This window comes from Mesocricetus auratus, unplaced genomic scaffold (genome assembly GCF_017639785.1).
Source record: "Mesocricetus auratus isolate SY011 unplaced genomic scaffold, BCM_Maur_2.0 Super-Scaffold_100010, whole genome shotgun sequence".
In the NCBI taxonomy this organism is placed as follows: Eukaryota; Metazoa; Chordata; class Mammalia; order Rodentia; family Cricetidae; genus Mesocricetus; species Mesocricetus auratus.
Genome location: NW_024429194.1, coordinates 21,093,795 through 21,112,971, shown reverse-complemented (window position 1 = coordinate 21,112,971; position 19,177 = coordinate 21,093,795). Strand labels below are relative to the sequence as shown.

Here is a 19,177-nt window from a genome sequence, read left to right as displayed (position 1 = left end):
TCTCTGGATTTGGATCTGTGATGACGTTAAAGATGTGCTTGCTCTGGCCTCCAAGCTGCAGCTTCCATTCCCTGCCACTCATCTCCGCGGCCAAAGGCTGATTCAATCCTACAAAACCTCTGTCCACTCCCGTGAGATGACTCATGAGAGCAGCCAAGCGTGGGCTTTGGCTCCATTGCCTCGCAGTGCATTCATTCATAGAGCTCGCACCGTGAGTCTACTTCTGTGCTAGTGGAGCCTGGGCCGAGGAAATGTAAATGTGCTGACACATATTGAGTTTGCAGTCTGCCTAGCGGGCAGCTCTGCTTCCTTTGTAGTTGTTCCCTAGCAGAGTTTTTTCTCTTTCTGCTTAACCACTGCCTTCAATAAGCATGATTCTGGGCGGGAGGACTGGAGGCTCCCCCAAAACCTAGCATAGAGGTCTCCATTAGACAGTCGTTTGGGCATCCCTCTGGGTCCAGGGGCAAAGTCCCGTAAAGACCCCAATCCTGCTTCCTCAGCCGGCGTTGTTAAGGAGGAAGACAAGGAAGAGCGTTGGCGGGAATCGCACCCGGGCATGGAGGCGCCAGTCTGCCAAGCCGCTTCTCTCAAAGATCAGCGGCTCGCTTGGCCAGGCCCCTCCAGGACGCCCCGCCCCCTGGAGCCAGGCCCCGCCTTTGCTAAGCACCTCCCTCCCCCAGCTCCAGGCTCAGCCCCCTACTCGCTCCAGCCTCTCATTGACCACGCCCCCGAGCACGCCCCGCCCACGTTCGCCCCAGCCTCACCTAGACCCCCGCCTCTCCGCCTGAGACTCTTCCCCTAGCGTGAAGTTCCGCCCCGGGTCTTCTACGCCCCAGCCTGTCGCTCCCGCTCCGCCCCCAGCCTTGGCCCCAACCCTCCCGCGGTCTCTGCTTGCGCTCCGCCCTCCTCGCGCCCGCTGTCTGCGCCCGGGACCCGCCCGCACTCGCGCCCCGCCCCGGCCCAGACCACCTCTGTGCCCGCGGGTGGGGGCCAAGCGCTCCGAGCTGTCGCGGCGTCTGGGCACCTCACCACCTCCGCCCCTTTAGCTCCGCCGCCGTGGTTCCCGGAGCTGCGCGCGCCCCCGGCCGGACGAGCCCCACACGACGAGGGAGCCGCAGGACCCGCCGGGCGCCATGCGAGCCAGGTAGGCGCGGCGAGAAGCCCGGGGCCGGACGGCGCACCCTACCCCCGCGCGCGGGGTGGCTTCGGGCTGCATCCCGGGCGCAGGGGCGCGGCCAGCTCGGAGCAGCTTCGAACCCCTAGAACTCCGTGTGCCCTGCCCTCTGTGGTCACGGTGCGACCGGCGCTGCCGATCGTGGTCTCTAGGGCCTGGGGCGCAGGGAAGGCTGAGAGGGGTCGCGCGGCGCCACCCGCTCAGTTCTGGGGAGGAGCAAAGGGCGCGCGGCTCGGTTAAACTTGGTGACAATGCACATTTCAACTTCTTCGGAGAGCCCTCCCGGAGGATGAAATTGAAAACTCCGGTTTCTGTCTTGGTGATCGAGTGACCAAGCATGCTCGAGGTGACAGCGCCAGGGTGCGCGGGTGGGAGCGGCTGGATAGAGGAGCGTTGTTCTCCAAGTACTGTTTACCAGGAAGCCGCCCTGCGCCCCCGAGTGTGTCTTGTTAGAGGGTCCCAGTTTTGGGAGCGGGAGGCTCCTAGCTAGGATCTGGAGGTGCAGTGTGCAGGTTTGGGGGGTCTTCGCGGTGCAGACTAGGAGCTGGCTGGCGCTGGTCCTTCCCGGGTATGGGACGCAGCCAGATGCCGCACGGGAGGAACAGTGGAGAGCTGACTGGCCGCTCTGCCTGAGCAGAAGGTTGGGGAGCCTGGTGGATCAATGAGATTTGAAAGGGAATACCGTGCTGGGTTTTATTCATGTTTATTCTTCCCTTGTTAGCTCGGCTAGCTGATTGGTGTTCTGTGATTTAGCAGCAGAAATAAAGTTCGCATAACTTTTGCTCTGATTATAAAAACAATGAGTGCCCAGAGCAGAAATAAACAACACAAGAGACCCACGCTGATCCCGCATGGGGGGGGGGAGGACAGTCACAGCCTTGTAGATTTAATCATTGAATTACACCTGGCTTTCTTGCATAATTCGGGAAAAAAAAAAAACCTTGCATGAGACCATCCGCTCTCCACCCTTCTGGTTGTCTCCAGTGTCCAAAGTTTGGGTTTTTTGGAGTGCCTCACCACAAAGGCTGTTTCTGATACTAACGAGTCCCCCTTTTGACGTGTTGGGGTTTTCCATGAGATGGTGGGTCCAGATGGAGAGGAGAGACCCGGTACCTCAGCCCTGTCCGTGGTTTTGATGCCCAGCCTTGTAAAAATGATAGTAATGATTCTCAATCTGCTTCCTAGGCCACCATAAAAAATAATGGGTGGTTTGCGGAGCGTTTAGGCATCCTTGGATGGACAGCGGCTGTATTTCAGTGTGCTGGGAAGCATTTAGCTGTTCTACGGTGTCATCCAGTAAAACAGGCTACCTGGAGCTCGACTTCCCTGCCCTGGAAGCAAGATCCAGACAGGCCTCAGGGATCCCAGAACACACTTCTATCTCCCTGTTGGTGCAGCCAAATCCCTCAAAGCTTGGGAGTAGCTGGGCTTCTCAAGGCTGCTTCCTTCCAGCACCTTCTGGACTGGGGGCGAGGGGGAGAAGAGGGAGGGGAGGTTGTCCTGCGGTCATGGGGCATTGGCGCCTGGTACATGCAAAGCTGTAGGATGTCCTGTGAAATGCTGCCCAGAGAGAACAGTTGGTTCTGGGGGAACGAATGAAGTGAACAGCCTGGTTTCCCAGAGATTTGTTTTATGTCTCACATGTTTACCAAGTGAACAATGACTGTCTCCGAGGCTGGCCGCAGCAACGCCAGCAAGGTCTCTGTGGACTTTCTTTTCTTTCCTGTTGTCCCCAGGTCCTGGCACCAGGCTTTAATGTTCTTAAAGAACAATTAATAGGGACCCAGACAGAGAGGTGAGGCACACAGGCTGCCTTTTGTCCTCACCCTGTCTCCCCGCCAAGAGCCGCTGGAAGATTCTCTTCATGTCACTGGTGACCCTCTGATGGTTTCGTTTTTAATTGTTGCTCCCACCAGCACTTTGATGTGGCCTGGGTCTGGTTGCACATGTGAGCTCAGGCGCAGGGGCTTGGAAAGGTCCAGAAACCTGGCTGGATAAATCGTTGATAAGGCATCCTTCATTCCTGCCATTGTTAATAGAAGTTGTGCTGTTAATTTTCTGGGTGGAGGTAGAGGTGTGTGTGTGGGGTTGTCTTCCTGGAATTCTTCCTTTGCTGTTTGCTAATCCAGCAGCAGGCTGGAATTATTCCCCTCTGGGCTGTTTGCATAGACTTTCTTTTTATTCTCGTGTTGGTTTCTAGTCTGATAATGAGATAGGAGAATGAATGATGAATGGGGTTTACGCCCTCGAATCCTGGGAGGCCTCCTGGGTTTGAGTCCTCTGTTCCCAGCCAATTAAGAGCCCTTGGCTCTCTGAAACCTTGTAGGAGGGGTGTGTGGGAGCACACACACACACACACACACACACACACACACACACACACACACACACACACACACACCCCTACCTCCTGGGGGAGAAGGCCGTTGGTGTTTCTCTGAGAGCCCTTGACCAGAAGGCGGCCAGGGCCATTGTGTTCCTAACTTGCAGTCCTGGCTCAGGGCACAGCATCGTAACTCACGGTTGGAATCAGCAAGTGGACAGCCTTCCCATTGCTTGGTTATTTTCAGGTTTGACACCTGTATGGGGTTGCATTACCATCTTTCTCCTGAGGTTTGGAATCAGATCCCTGGGACATTTCCCAGGGCCCTAGAGATAAGCACCAGATTTTCTTTGTCCCAAGGTTACAATCTGACAACCAGGGATGGGGATAACCAGCAGATAGCCATGCTCACCACAAGTGTGCTGGCTCCCACAGCCCGGGCTAACCCGTTGCCAACACAGCTTCTAGTGCCTTCAGTTAGGTCCTGGTCCACAGAAACTCGCATAACACAAGCTCTACAGCTGCCCCTCTTTGAGCAGTGGCAGGAAAATTATTGACCAAACCCCAAGACACCCAGGGAACAATGCATGTGCATTCAGTGTCCTCCAAGAAGCCTTGGCCAGCTACTCCGGTAGGCTCCAGGGCATGTGTGTTGCATAACTCACACCATCGTCGAGGCCAGCTCCGGGGAGGAGATGTGAGCCTCTTGAGGGCAGAGATTGTACAGTGTTTCAGAGACGGAGCATTTGGGCTTGAGTCTAAGGAGGGAGAGGTGACATCTATATCCACTGTCTAGTTTCTTGCCCACCTGCCAGGTACTCTGCACTTTCAACTGTCAGCAAGCTGTGGTGCCACTCACGGGAACTAGACATCTGTTGTGTAACAGTTTCACCTCCATTTCATCCTGCAGGGAAGCTTCTTAAACAGGAAGGTAAGAAACTCAAAGTAGCTCCAGGAAGTCCCTGAAACTGACCAGATTCACTAGGCCCCTTTCCAGAGTAAGCAATAAAAGCTGAGAGTCACTCTCAGACAAGCCCAGCTGCAAAGAAGACTCTGAAATCAGAACAGCTGCCTGGAAGAAGCAGAAATCATCCTTGCTGCCTGGGAGGTTTAGGCCAACTGATGTACTTAGAAAGGACTCCCTTCGCTGGGCGCACACCTTTAATCCCAGCACTCAGGAGGCAGGTGGATCTCTGTGAGTTCGAGGCCAGGCTGGTCTACAAAGTGAGTTCCAGGACAGCCTCCAAAAACAATACAGAGAAACCCTGTCTCGAAAAACCAAAAAAAAAAAAAAAAAAAAAAAAAAAAAGGACTCCGTTCAACATGCTGAGCACAGGCTGTGCTGTGTGCTCCAGGTCCCCAGCTTTTGTGAGCTGCCAAAGCTGTCTTTGAGTCATTTCTGTTCACCCACACTCCTGTAAGTAACCCCGGTGAGACTCATTGATTCACCAAGATGGGCTTTGGTGGTGTTTATACTTTGGTCTGTTGTGGGCTCCCTATCTGGGGTGAGAAGACACAGGTAGAGTCTCCCCAGGAAAAGCTTTGCCACACATCAGTGTCACACTGAGATCTCCAGTGATGCTCTCTGTGTCTTTTGGAGTCTTTGGAGAGTCCGCAATATAACTGTTGCTGACAGGAAGGCTGGAGGAATCTTGCTAACTCTAGCATGCCTGAGCTGGGATTTGAACCAGAATCCAGGTATTTCAGAGGCCTCCATCACTTCTCAGAGTGCTGAGATTAAAGAAGCGAAGCAGTCGGGGAGTGTTCGGGAACAGGCACGGAAATAGCTGGATGCTGTCTTTCTTACAGTTATAAACTAGCTCACACTCTGAAGGTGACGAAACCTCAGCCTCGTGAAGACAGCCAGTGCGCACCTTCACTCCTGCGGCGTCCTCATCCTGCCTGTCTGCAGGGCAGAGTGGAAGATCTGAGGTGCCGCCATAGGGAGAAGTCAGGCAGAATCCACCAGAAGCCTGCCCTTGTACCACTGAGAGAGGGGTTCTGGGCTGATGACATCACAAGAGTTAAGATTATAGGAAGGCTGTTAAGTAAACTTAAGATAAGGATTCCACCTTCCTTTTTACAGCCAAGTAAATGACACACTAATGAGATTACTCTTATCTACGCAATGGAGACTTGTCCCAGGAGAACTTTGTGGATGCCCAGCTCTTCTGAGCAGATTGAAAAAAAATTATTATATTCTTTTTTATAGCTCCAAATTCTTTCAGTCTTCTCCTGGCCACCATGAAGTTCTCAGATCTCAGGACCCTCCTGAAATCCGAGGGCCTGTTTACCCAGCCTCCGGTGTAGGAGGCTAGGAGCCAGGTGTGTGCTGGGAACCTGCTCCAGGGGAGAAAAAACAAAGAGGCTGGATGACACCATTTGCCAATTTCTGTGGTGTAAACACTCCCGCTGTGGCTGATTTTAAGCTCCCAGCGTGGGTTGGCAAAACTCCTGCCCGTTTAACCATATGTGGGAGTCAGTGGGGAAAAAAGAAAAGGAAAACTCTGATTCCAGCTTACCTCGCATGTGCTGAGCCCCTCCACCTGCCCTTCAGTGAGATGACATAGTTGCCTAACTTGGGCAGGGTCTGCCTGGAAGCAAACGCTGCAAAGGGTTTTGGGGACACTGTTCAACCGAATTTGACCAGCAAGGGGGCTTCAAACCCCAGACTTCTTTAAAGTCACTAGGGAGCTTAAAATGTGCTCTTCACTCCCACCGCTAAATCCAGTAGTAATCTCTCTGCCTATGTGTGTGTGTGTGTGTGCGCGCGCGCGCGCGCGCATGCATGTTTGTGACGTGCACATGTGAATGTTGCACAGCCAGAGGGCAACTTTGCTGTTACTCTAAGTAGTTATCCACTTAAAAAAATTAGATCTATTTATTTATTTTGCCTGCATGCATGTATGTATGTACACCACATGTGTGCCTGGTACCAAGGATGTCAGAAGAGGGCGTCCGGTCCTCTAAGATTGGAGCTACAGGTGGTAGCTGGGAAGTGAACCCAGGTCCTGTGCAAGAGCAGTGAGTGTTCTTAACCACTGAGCCATCCCTCCAGTTCCCCACCTTACCTTTTAAGACAAGGTCTGTCACTGGCCTCACACTCACCAAGTCGGCTGGGCTGGTTGACACTTAGCCTCCCTGACCCCGGGATTCCAAGTGTGCACCACCATGATGGGCTTTTTTAGTGGGCTGTGGAGATGGAATTCAGGTCCTCCTGTTTTCCCAGGCAAGCACTTTACCCACTGAGCCGTCTCCCCCAGCCCGTTTGGAACTTTCAAAAGTGCCGGGGGAATGCTCACATGAACCCAGGCTGTATACTACTGACATATACAGTAAGGAATTTGCATGAGAAGAGAATTGAGCGGGCAGCTTGGGGTGAGGCAAGACCAAAATCCTGAATTTGCATTGTTTATATGTGAGGGGGTGGCGTGGGGGGGGGAGCATTATTTTTTCCCCCTAATAGTAGATTGATTATTCAGGGAAGTGCTATGTTCTTTGGGGTTTTCCCAGCTGCCTCTTGGTGTCTTGTGTGACCCTGATCCTCCTGCCTCTGCCTCCCCAACACAGGGATTATAGCTAAGTACCACCATACCCGGCTGTAGTTAACCATGTTTCATCACAGGGTAATAGTTTGGTTTTGGTTGCTTCTTGTGGTTTGGAAGAAGCCTGGGTAGGGTGGATTTGGTCCTTGGGTGTGTGTGATGAGGGGATCTTTCATGATAAAGCAGAGGTAGGGAGGCCCAGCAGCCTTCCTGGGACCCATGTTGGTCAGCAAGACATCTTCAGCCCCAGACAGCTACGGTTAGCAGGTCTGGCTGGGAAGAGGCATTGGAGTCCCCTGGGTGTGGTAGTGAAGGAGACACCAGGTCACAGGTTGGGGAGAGAAGAACCACAGGAGAGGGGGCAGGCCTGGGTTCGCTGCTTAGTGAGAGGAAGGGCTCTTACTTACTGTAAGTCACCAGTGACATGGGTCACGGGTAAAGCTAAACAGGCAGACGAAGGGTGTGCCGATTTGAAGCAGGTGGGGGTCAGGTGCTGTGTGGGAAAAGGGGACTGAGTCCTAGAGTGAAGGCCTGGAAGCGTCTGGGTTATGCCTGAAGGAGCTGTGCTAGTGAGATAGAGGGGAAACTTCCAGGACAAAGGAGAACAAATACTGGTGATAAGATAAGCAGGGCTGGGTGTTGGTAGTGCACGTCTTTAATTCCAGTACTTGGGAGGCATGGGGATCTCTGTGAGTTCAAGGCCAACCTGGTCTACAAAGCAAGTTCCAGGACAGCTAAGACTGTTTGTTACACAGAGAAATCCTGTCTCAAAATATTGACAGAGAGAGAGAGAGAGAGAGAGAGAGAGAGAGAGAGAGAGAGAGAGAGAGAGGAGAAAGAGAGAGAGAGGACCATCACTTGAGGGTGGTGAGTGGACAGACAGAAAGGCAGGAGCCAGGTGTGGGCAAAGGGCTCTCAGAAGTTCAGGGGCTGGTATCACAGGGGCGATAGGATTGCGGGTCCCAGGGAAGGAGTGAGAGAGACTCTTCAGGACTAGTGGGCTAAGAACAACCTCCAGGCACCTGCCCAGGTATTACATCTGTAGCTTTTTGTGTAACTTTTGGGAAGGGCTGACGGGGACTCTTGCTCTAAGGACATCATTCATGGAATACCTTTGTCTCCAAGGTCTAATCAAGCCTCCCTGAACAGAGCTCCCCTGGCTTCCCAGGATCAAGAGCTGCCCTGTACCCTTTATCTGCCTCTGTCCAGTGTCCTTTGCCTCTCTCTGTGTGTAGTAACATACCTATGTGTGGTTGCACATATCTGTACAGGTGACCATGCATGTATGTGCATGTATATGTAGAAGCCAGAGGACAGCCTTGGGTATTATTCCTCAGACACCATCTCCTTTGTTTTAGTTTTCTCTCAGCAGTCTGGAACTCAGCAGAGAGCTCCAGGGCTCGCTCTGTCTCTGACTACCCAGTACTTCAATTATAAGTGTGTGTCGACATACTCGCTTTTAGCCTTATTAGGTTCCAGGAATTGAACTTAGGTCGTTTACTGACTGAGCTTCCTCCCTGCAGTCCTTATATCTTATAATCCATGAATTTATGTGTATAGTAGGCTTTCAGCCATAGTATGCCAGGTGTGTGTGTGTGTATGTGTGGTATGTGGGGGGTGTGTGTGTGTGGTATGTGGGGTGTGTGTGTGTGTGTGTGTGTGTGTGTGTGTGTGTGGTGCATACCAGTCAAGTGAAACACAGTGGTGATTTTGTCCCACCATACAGTGCCAAGCCTAATTTTCTCTTCTTAGGCATCTTGGCACTCTAACTAACATTTAGAATATATGACCAGAGTGATTTCTGGCTTATGAATAATAATCAGCTTACTTCTAAATGCTGTCAAGTAGCCATCTCAGAGTAGTATGCAATTTAATTTTTAATCTAGACAGACATACCCTGCCTTTGTTTACCCATGTTATGTTATTGCTCTTTGTAAAGTGGCTTGACTCTTCTGTAACCTTAGGATACCAAGTGGTCCATGGAATACCTTGAAAAAAATTCAGGTGCATTTGAGCATTTGAAATTCACTGAGAATTATGGCCGACAGGCAGCAGTGTGAAGAGTTTACATGTGGCCCACGCATAAATAGAGAGTCAAGGTACGATGTAACTATCTAGCAGAAGACAATTCATGGGTGCCGATGTGGAGCACATGAAAAATTCATGTGTTGTGATGTGTTGTGCTGGCCCACAGCGCCCCGGCGTGCGTGCGTAGAGGGTGAGCAGAGCCCTGTAGTCCTGGCTGCTACAGCTTGCCCTTAGCTTTATTTCTCTCAGGGCGTCTTCTCACAAAACTAGTGTCTTCTTGTTGTTGTGTTTCATTTCAGTGATCTGTCCATAAGGCATTTGCAAGAACAGTTCTATTCCTGGCAGGTACTGGGGAGCCATACCTTTATGGGGTGGTGCCACGAAATGGCATTTGAATTTGGTACCTCTTCTAGTCCATAGTGCAGGCGAGACTGTGGGCCACATCAGGACTCATCCCCGACAGCCACCAGCCACTGCAGATGGTTGATGTGCATACCTGCACACCTCGTTTCTCTCATGTCCTTATCAGAATTGTTCGGATAAAGACAGAGGATATGCCACTGTTTGACGACACCCATGACACCCACTTGAAATAACTGTGTGTATTAACATAAGAGTTTTTATGTGGTTTCAGATTCTTCTGAATTTATTGGGTTTTTCCCTCTAGCGGGCATTGCGACATACCAGTCACCAGCGGTTTCCCTGTGGTCAGTCAAATCTGAAACAGGCCAGTTTGCACAACCCGAAGTCATCCAGGAAGATCCCGACTGGGAGTTAAGTAACTGGCTACCTATCAGGTTCCCTGTGCACACTGCGCTTGCTCCAGGCCATTGTGGCAGACAGTAGCTGAAAGGAGACATTGGTGAGCTAGAATTTGAGAAGTTCCCTTTCCCAAGGGGCCTCTCCGGTGGCCTTTTGCTGGGCCTGTTTCATTTTGAAGAGAGGAGTGTTATGATGCCTAAGAACCTGGGCTTCGCCAGTCACAAACCTGCGGGCTTCCTTTTGGACGTTGGGTCTGTAAGTGGTGACCTCAGTGCTGACCTCCTGCTGTTGGGATTTTCAAATGAGATAATGAGAAATGTCATACCCTGTCAGAGGTGGCTTTGGGGTTCCTTCTGGCTTGGGGGGAGGCAGTCTCTCATGAGTCTTGTGTGCATACTGGAATTTGTTAATAAATATTGAGTGAATAGAGCGTTTTATGGCCAGCGAAGTGACCTGGTCCATGGGTGACTTGGTTGGAGATGGCTCAACATCAGAACAGAGTGCTGGGTTTCGATTCTTTGGACACTCCATCTGACCTTTAAAGAGCAAGCATTGCCCTTTGTTCAGTGCTCTGGGAGGAGGGGGAGGGGGAGGGGGAGCATGGTAGAGGTAGAGGAGGTGGCTGGAAAGAGGAAGAAGAGAGATGAGACATGCAGTTGGCTCTGCAGGCCCCAGACATAGGTTGCTCAGCTCTTATAGAAACACCCTGGGAAGGTGGAAGCATGTCGCTAGAGCCTTCTGTGCCTTGCTTGGTTGGGGGGTTGGAAAGCCTCCCTTGGCCACTGTGAATATCGATGCATGAGTTGTTGACAAAACAGATGCTTTTCTTAAAATTATCACAAAAAACCAAAACCTGTTTCTGCATTGAATTCACATTATTACTCAATCATTACATGCTCCTTTTAGACTAAAGGAAAAGTGTTAAAGGGGAGGAAGTTCAGGCCAGCAGTGGTCCACACCCGATGAGGGAGCCGGTCACATTCTTATGTGAGTGCTGGTGCTCCTGGCACACTGGGATTTTTTTTAAAACTAATACATTTAAAAAAAGAACTAATTGTTTGAAGTTGCTGTTTTCAGGTTGATAAACAGGATTTGTATTTCCCCTTTTGACATCGGGTTTATTTTATTTTATTGAGACAGGGCTAGCCTAAAATTTGCTGAATAGACCAAGTTGGTCTTGAACTTATGGGAGATCCTCTTGCCACTGTCTCCAGAGTGCTGAGTGCTGGTATTAAACGCATGCTTCTCATATGACCACACAGTTCATAGTTGGCCTGATTTGTAAGCTGCATTTCAGGCAACATCTCATAAACTCAAGCATGTGTCTTTCAGTATAAACTTCTCTTAGGATGAGTTTTCCTTTCATGTTGTTCAAAATCTATAAAGCACTTCTCAATCATATTGACTATTTTTTTTTGGTTTTTCGAGGCAGGGTTTCTCTGTATTGTTTTGGAGGCTTTCCTGGAACTCGCTTTGTAGACCAGGATGGCCTTGAACTCACAGAGATCCGCCTGCCTCTGCCTCCCGAGTGCTGGGATTAAAGGCGTGTGCCACCAATGCCCGGCTCATATTGACTATTAATGACTGTCACTCCTATACAGTTAAGCTGCTCAGCAGGCAAGACCACTGGAAGCAGTTTCTTGTTGCTCTAAAAGCAGCCTCCCTTCCTCACCCCTCTTAGGGGCTAATTCCCCAGGGTGCATTGCTCTTGGAAGTTGTGCTTCTGGTGGGACCCTTGAGATGGACTGCACCTAGGAAGGGACAGGTAGTGACACACGTGCTCACCTTCAAGAGCTGAGGCCCTGAGTTCTTCAGGTCATGCCATGGTGAATGGGATTGACATGACTTTGGGAACCTCTGAGTTCATTGAGACAAGTTCCTGGTCCAGGCCGCTCACGGCTAGACCACAGTTCTGCCTCCAGACTGCAGTCTGGTGTCACAGGAATGCTCCGTTCTGGCAAGAGAGGAGAACCAATTTATAGGTGGAATATTTTCTTGGCCTGTCTCCGGAGAGTGGTTTTGGCACTGCCTGTCTGTGTGACTCATCTACCAATTGGTAACATGAAGCAGCATTTTGGGGGGCCTTGTAAAACCCTAAGGAGGGTCACGGACTGACTTGCCTGGCAGTCCGGAATGTTCAGGACTCATTAGCTTTCTTACTTGGTTCTGAGTGCCAGGTGCCCCCACCGCTGCTGGATTTGACCTTCACTCACTCACTCACTCACTCACTCACTCACTGGTGTCGGGATCCCAGAGACAGCTCTTACTGGGTGTCTACCCATCACTGGAGAGATGCTAAAAAGTATACAGGGGAGGAGGATGGGGGTCACAGGTTAAAGTTGGGACAGGAGAAGATTTCCAAAGAACATTTATGACATGAAGGAATAGATAGGCCAGGAGGGTATAGTAGGAGTTGGGAGGCAGTAGATATTCTGTTTCCAGGCTTGGGGAATCCAAAGAACCAAAAAGGATACAGTGGGGACAGAATTTCCAGAATACCTTGATGGGGAATGTCCCCATCTACAGTACCTAGGGAGGATGCCAGAGGAAAGTACCTGGACCTACAGGCCCTTTTGGGCTTCCATCCACTTTGAACTTTGAGGACATTGGGGAAATTTGATTAGATGTGTGAGCGTGATTTGAAAGGCCAGAGAGCAAACTGCCCAGGGGGTGAGCAGTCCAGGGGGTGACATAGCTCGGGAGGTGACCTGGCAGAGGACTGAGCCCTGGGTCCCTTCATCACAGGCTCAGTGTACAGAGGATTTTGGCTCTCTGCCTGGGGTCTCACACGGACGCCACACAAGTGGTACATGTCCCCTCAGTCCTGTTGTTCAGTTTTCATAAAATTACCCTCTGTTGAAGGGCCTTTCCCTACAGTTCTTCTACATTTTATAGCCTGATTGCCTCTGCTGATGGGAATAACTGTGTTGAGTCTGTGTGTGTACTGGCTTATCTGAAGTTGATCAGGTGGGTGCTCCATCCCCTACAAAGCCATCCTTTCTGTACCCAGTATTACTGGTAACTTGTAGTTCACTGACCACCGGAGCATTGTCTGTTTAACATACATACATACACTTAGATGCTCTTGAGTGTTGTTTGGGAACCTTGAATACACTTGCTCCAAGAAGAAAGCCATGGTCCTAAGCATCCCTGGGGTAAGATTGTAATGTCCCTAGGGTTCTGAGGATGTGGTCATCAAACAGAAGAAAGATGTCATAAATGCCTTTTGAAGAACTTATCTGGAAATTGCTTGCTAGGTGTGAGTTTGATTCTTACAAGGGAGAGAAGAAATGATTTCCTCTGAGCCTGAAGATAGAGAATGGCAGCGATTATTTCTACAGTCAATGCTATGCTTGGAGGCTGAATAACAGGTGGCTAACACCGTCAGAGCAAAATACCTATTGACTGCTTAGCAGATGATGGGAAGCTAGGCATCATGGGAGAATCTTGGGTGCCTGAGACTTTGAGATTGTTCATTTGTTTGTGGTTGTCTTTTGCCTTCAGTTGGTGCTGCTGGGAATCATTCCACTGATCTTGCAAACATGGCCTGGAAAGGAACGTGCAAAAAATTGGTTTGGTGTGAGCTTTGATATGGAGACATTGGGCCATTCCTGCTATTTAAGGAAACAAAGCCAAGTGTGCCTTTGAAATGGGAGCAAAGAGGGTCAGAGAAGTGGTCAGAGGAGCGGTGGCTGGTATTTGCAAGGTCTTCCCAGGCAGTTACTACAGCAGGATCTTTTGATTTATTCAGTCTCCAGGGACACTCACAGGGCTAACTGGTCCTGACCCTGGTTTATTGAGGAAGAACTGAAGCCAGATGATGATGCAGGAACCTAGAGCGCTGTGCCTGAAAACACCAGGCAAACATAGCTAACCTAGGCGCCTGCATCTTGTCCCCTACCGGCTGCTACTGTTTGAATTTCTTGTCTTCCTTTGACTTTCAAGGCCAGCAGAAACCTCAGAACTTAAGTCATTCTCATGCATGGCAGGTGTGAACCCCGCTCGTCCAGCAGAGATTATATATAGCTTTGCTTCATTGCTTTATTCTTGAGAGTGGAGCCATTGGAAACTGTGGTCACAATGTGCCGAGAGTCCAAGTTTGTATATTTCCTCCTCCCAAGTCTTGGAAGTCAATGCCCTGCCCATCTCTATTGTGTCAGGACAACTGTAGTGATAGACAGAGCCTCTAACATTTCTGACAGCCTAATGTCTTCAGTGTTTTGCATGGAAACTATTTTTTCTGACCCAGTTGAGGGAGTGGGGACTCAGTGCGTTTGTGTAACAGAGAAAGTAAGTCATGGGGTTGAGGGCTGCAGAAGCCAGCCATGAAGTCCATGCTGTCTTCATCTTGTTGTCCTGCCCAGTCTGGGCACCAGCCCTCCATGTTCCAGGGTGAACAGGCCAACGTTGGAATCAATCTAGGAGCACTGTTTTAGTTAGGGTTAACTATAGCTGTGAAGAGACACCATGGCCACAGAAACTCTTTATAAAGGAAACATTTAATTGTGGTAGCTCACATATAGTTCAGAGGTTCCGTCCATTATCATCATGGAGGAGAGTTTGGCTGCATGCAAGAAGGCATGTTGTTGGAGAAACAGCCAAGTGTCCTTCGTCTTGTAGGCAACAGGAAGTCAACTGACTGTCACACTGAGTGAAGCTTGAGAAAAGAGACCTGAAAGCCAGCCCCCAAAGTGACACACTTCCTCCAACAAGACCACACCTCCTAATAGTGCTTGCTACTCCTTTTGGGGGTCATTTTCTTTCAAGCCACTACAAGCATAGAGGAAGGCAGGAACCTGGGGAGATGTGAGTGGCCAGAAAATGTCCTCCTGGGTGATCTGAGGAGCATAGTCCAAAGGCAGGAGGAAAGGCTTGGCTGGGTGAGAGATCCTGATGCTGAGAGGGTGTGGAGGTACTAGAGGGGCCTCCATCTTCACCGTGGTGCTTGGCTTTGCCATTCCCACCACCCTGCTGTCCCCCAGGCTACCCGTGCTCTTGACCTTTGGGCGGTCTGTGTATAGCAGTTAGCACCCTCCACCCTGCTCTGTGAATATCTCTGCATCGGAAGATTAGGGCAGTGGCATTGACCTTGTATAGATAATCTTCCAGCTCTGTTCAGAGAGGGTACTCTGGTTTGGCAATGTTTATGGTTATTCTTGGGCACATGCAAAGCAGTTGTGTTTTTTCTGTGATGGGGAACTTGGCACAGAGCAGTTGAATTGGTGTCGGGCTTCATGTTGTATGCTGGGCATCCTTGTCAGCCCCCCCTCCCCCCAGCCCTCCAGTATTTACGGAGGGGTGTCTGTGTGGCTGGTGGCTTTATTTCACACCTTGGTGATAGCTTCCTCCCTCTGTTCTTTTGAAAGGTACACCAGCTGCCCTGCATCGAGTCTGTGTAGTCCAGGGATACTGTTCTAGATTCCTTTGTGTTGCTGTGATAAACACTGTGACCAAATGCAATGCTGGGGAAGAAAGAGCTGCTTCTTTTTCTATTTTCAGATCACAGCCCATCTTTGAGGGAAGCTAGGACCGGAGCTGAAAGCAGAGACTGTGGAAGATGATGCTTGTTGGCTTGCTCTCTGGCTTATGCTCAGCCAGTCTTCTTATATACCCCAGACTTCCTCCTCTTCATAGGGATTGTGATGCCCACAGTGGGCAGGGCCCTCCCACATCAATCAATCATCAAGACAGTCTCTCCCAGACAAGGCCGCAGTCCTATCTGATCTGGGTAGTTAATTGAGGTTCCATCTTCCCAGGTGACTCTAGGTAGTATCAGATTGACAATAAAAACTAATCAAGACAGGCCATGAAGATTACTTGCAGGCCAGGGTTACACCCGGGACCCTTTCTCCTCTTCCCAGTGACCCCTGAGGGTAGTTTTCCTTTGATACTGTTGTGTCTGCTATTGTTGTGAGGTGTTTTCTTGTTTCTAATACCTCGTTTGTTGGTGTTTGCGGTGTTTTGTGTGTGGTTTTCATCTTGTGTGTCTCATCTTGATCTGTGAGTGGCTTTGGAGTATGACAAGTCTCTCTACCCTGATGTGCACCTCTGTCTTCACTGAAGCTTGGAGCTGGTGTGTTAGCCCGAATGCTGATGTGTTTTCCTGAGGCCTTGCAGCCCTGCCACAGCCTGTGAGCCACAGTGTGGCCAGTGAGTTAGTGGGGTGTCTTTGAGCCCCACCAGCAGCTGTTCTTCCTGCTTTTACTTTCTGGATTCACCAGCAGACACACTCGGTACCCTGCACATGTAGACACTCCATTGTAGTCTTGACCCTTTCCAAGAACCCAGAATATGGATCTGATACTTCCTCCTCCTGGCCTGCGAGTAGCTGAAGGCTTCTTAGTGGGCCCAGACTTCTAGGATGGCATGCAGAGTCTACAGCTGGCTTTTCAGCATTTCACCTCTGACCTGCCTTTCCTGCAGCCTCCATATGGACACAGCCTTTCTCGGAAGGTTTGAACAAACTTCCTTTCACCGTTGCTGCCTGAAGCCACCTGCAACCCTTGCAGTTTGGGCTTTTGTTGTTTGTTTTCATTTGTTTGTTGATACAGGATCTCATGTAGCCCAACTCACCATGTAGCCGAGGATGTCTTTGAACTCTTGGTCCTTCTGCATCTACTTCACAAGTGCTGGCATTTCAGGCCCGAGTCATTGTTTAGGGCCAACGTGAATGACGTGTTGGTGGACATCATGTAGAACATGTAGACATGAAGACTCAGGCCTGAGATGGGAACATAAGGCTTTCAGTGACGTGAAGTACAGCGAGACTGCTGTGTTTGAGTGATCTACAGAAGATTTAGAAAACATAAGTTGGCAGAAGAAATTGAAAATCTATAACTGTTGCCCGAGATAAATCACACAGGCATTATTTTCAAATGGAGTCCTTTGTAGTCAGTTTTACAACCTGCTACTTTTTCTAGCCAGGGTAGAAGGATAGCATCCACTATGGACACTCAGGTCCCCTGCAGGCCATCCAGCTGTGCAGCTATTCTGGGGGACTCATTTTCTGGGCGTCGCCAAGACTCTTCATTGACTTAGAACACAGGTTGCCTGCCCTGTGTACTCTGTGTAGTGACAGTTTCAGCCCATCCTTCCTCTTCAAGTTTGGAATAGCCACAGAGCTGCACTATCCACTCTGCCTGGCTGCTTTCACAGAGACAGAACCAAGACCTAAGCCACCGCATTTCTAGGGAAGATGGACACCACCTGCCCTTGACTGGAGAGCGAGGCTCTTCACCCCTTCTGGATGCCCTGCCCTCCTTTCTCCAGCCTGGGGGCTGGGGACTGTATTGTAGACAGGGACTGCATCCCTGAGTGGTTTCCCAGGTCAGCTGGGGCTTCAGATTTCAGCGGCTTCTCATCAGCCCCAGAGCATAGCCAGCCATAGGATGTAGAAGAACGTTCAAGGTCCCGGTTGTGTGGGACCCTTGTGGAAGCCCAGGGAACTATGTGGGAGTTTTAGCTTCTTCCTTAGAGATGGGCTAGTGTGGCCACACCGGGACTTACTGTATGATTTGGAGATCTGGGGTGACGGTATTCCTCGCTGTATTTTACAGTGTCGCTTAGCTGCTGCCCACAGCCCAGTCAGGTGGCAAGCTTCATAACACGGGGAAAATGTGGGGTCATTCCTTTCTTAGACTGTTCCCTGGCTGGTACTGAGGAGAGGGAGGAATCTGAACCTGTCTGCATCTCACACTGACGCTGAGTTTTAGGACTACAGGCCCTGCCTGCTCATGACATAGGGCAATTTGTCATGGGGATGGTGATTTGCAATGGGGATCGTAAGAAAACACCCTGATTAGAAGCGGTGTGGGGTGTGCCTGGCACGAGCCTTGGTCCTGCCCCATGGAGCCGGCTGTGCCCAGACTGTAATCAGCTGCCTCTTTTTCAGGGGGCTCAGGAAACTGGCACGAGATGGTGGTGGGCAGTGGGCCTTAGGAGTCATTCGTGTGTGGGAATGGAGTATTCCTGAGGGTGAGTGTGTGCACGCGAGAGCTCCTTGGAAGGCAGGCATTACCGTGGGTTAGATTGTTATCATGAAATGGAATTGGTTCCTAGCCTCTAAAATTGCACTGGCAGCTGCCAGGCGACTCTGGACTCTGCCTCATTGCTGCTGTCCTCCTTCTGCAAGTCCCAGGCCTTTCAGCCCCACCGAGGTCACAGCCGTAGGACATGAGCTCATTGCACCTGAGTGTGGTGTCCTTGACCTCCCCACCTGGAACCCACTGTCACTGGTCTTTCCTTGACTGCCTGGGGACTCTCCTAATTCTAGCAAATGACCTGCAAGTCGCTCAGCATACGGAGAAACTGAGACACTGGGCAGTTTGCCCAAGCCTTGAAAGTCAGCTGCTGGGCACAGGTAGTGTACCCTGGAACTGGGAGATCCTGCTACCTCAGTTTTCCTAGCTTCTGTGTGTGAAGAGTGTGCGATTGTTCTGCTTCCTCATCTCGTCACCGTGATCTCCAGCACAGTCTGTCCCCAGCGAAGCTGGTCTCTGAACCCTGAGCCTTGTTCCTGCAGTCCAGGAGCCTACAGTAGAGTCCAGGACCTGAGATGATCTGTGGTTGGCTGTGTCTTCTAGTGGTTAGGGTCCCAGTTTACCCCTGTAAAGGATACCCACAGACTTAAAGCACCACTAGGGATGCGTGTCCCAGGCTGAGTATACATACATCAGGGAATGACTGGTTTTCATTGTCAGTGCTACACACTCATCAGAGAAGAGAATCTCAGTGAGGACTCATAGATCTGTTGGCCTCTGGGCATGTCTGTGGGTGATGTCTCCATTGCCTTAACTGGTATGGGAAGACCAGCCTGGTTTTGGACTCTAGACCATAATACAGTAGAGGAAGCTAGGTCATCACAAAGCATGCATGCCTTGATTGCCCTCTGCTCTTGGTGGTGGCTATGATGTGACTCGCAGCTTCAGGTTCCTGCTGCTTTGACCTCACTGCTAGGATGGACCGTAACCTGGAACTGAGAGTTAAAATAAACCCCTTCGACCATAGGCTGCTTGTTCTCAGGGCATTGTTATCACAGCAACAGAAGGACATGAGAACACCCCGTGTTACGCACTAGGTTAGGCTGGTGTAAAGGGTCTGTGGAAGGCGGTCTTCCAGGAGTTGTCTTGTGATAAGCGCAGGTCAGATCGCCACCTTTAGCCATTTTTTTCTCCCATTCCCACTGAGGCGGCAGTGAGCTTACAGCGCACTCCGCTACTCCTGAGTAGCTACCGCAAGTGCATCCAGATGTCAGGGCAGGTGCTAGGGAACCGAAGGTCTCACATATGTTACTGCCTGCAGCTAAGCCAGGGAGGCCTTCCATCCCCTGAATCTGTTTCCTGACGC

At 50.6% G+C, this 19,177-nt stretch overlaps 1 protein-coding gene across 2 annotated transcripts in view; it reads left to right on the top strand.

The window, feature by feature from the left end:
• The first annotated feature begins 824 nt into the window (after positions 1 to 824).
• The window catches only part of Sh3bp4 (SH3 domain binding protein 4), an 80,029-nt gene continuing 61,676 nt past the window's right edge, over positions 825 to 19,177 (top strand). The window contains exon 1 of one of the 2 annotated variants that reach the window (XM_005082224.4): positions 825 to 1,144. The gene's annotated coding sequence lies outside the window, so the exon portion shown is untranslated. Of the gene's footprint in view, positions 1,145 to 1,338; positions 1,521 to 19,177 lie in introns of those variants that run through there. The other variant, XM_040753062.1, reaches the window with a different exon arrangement.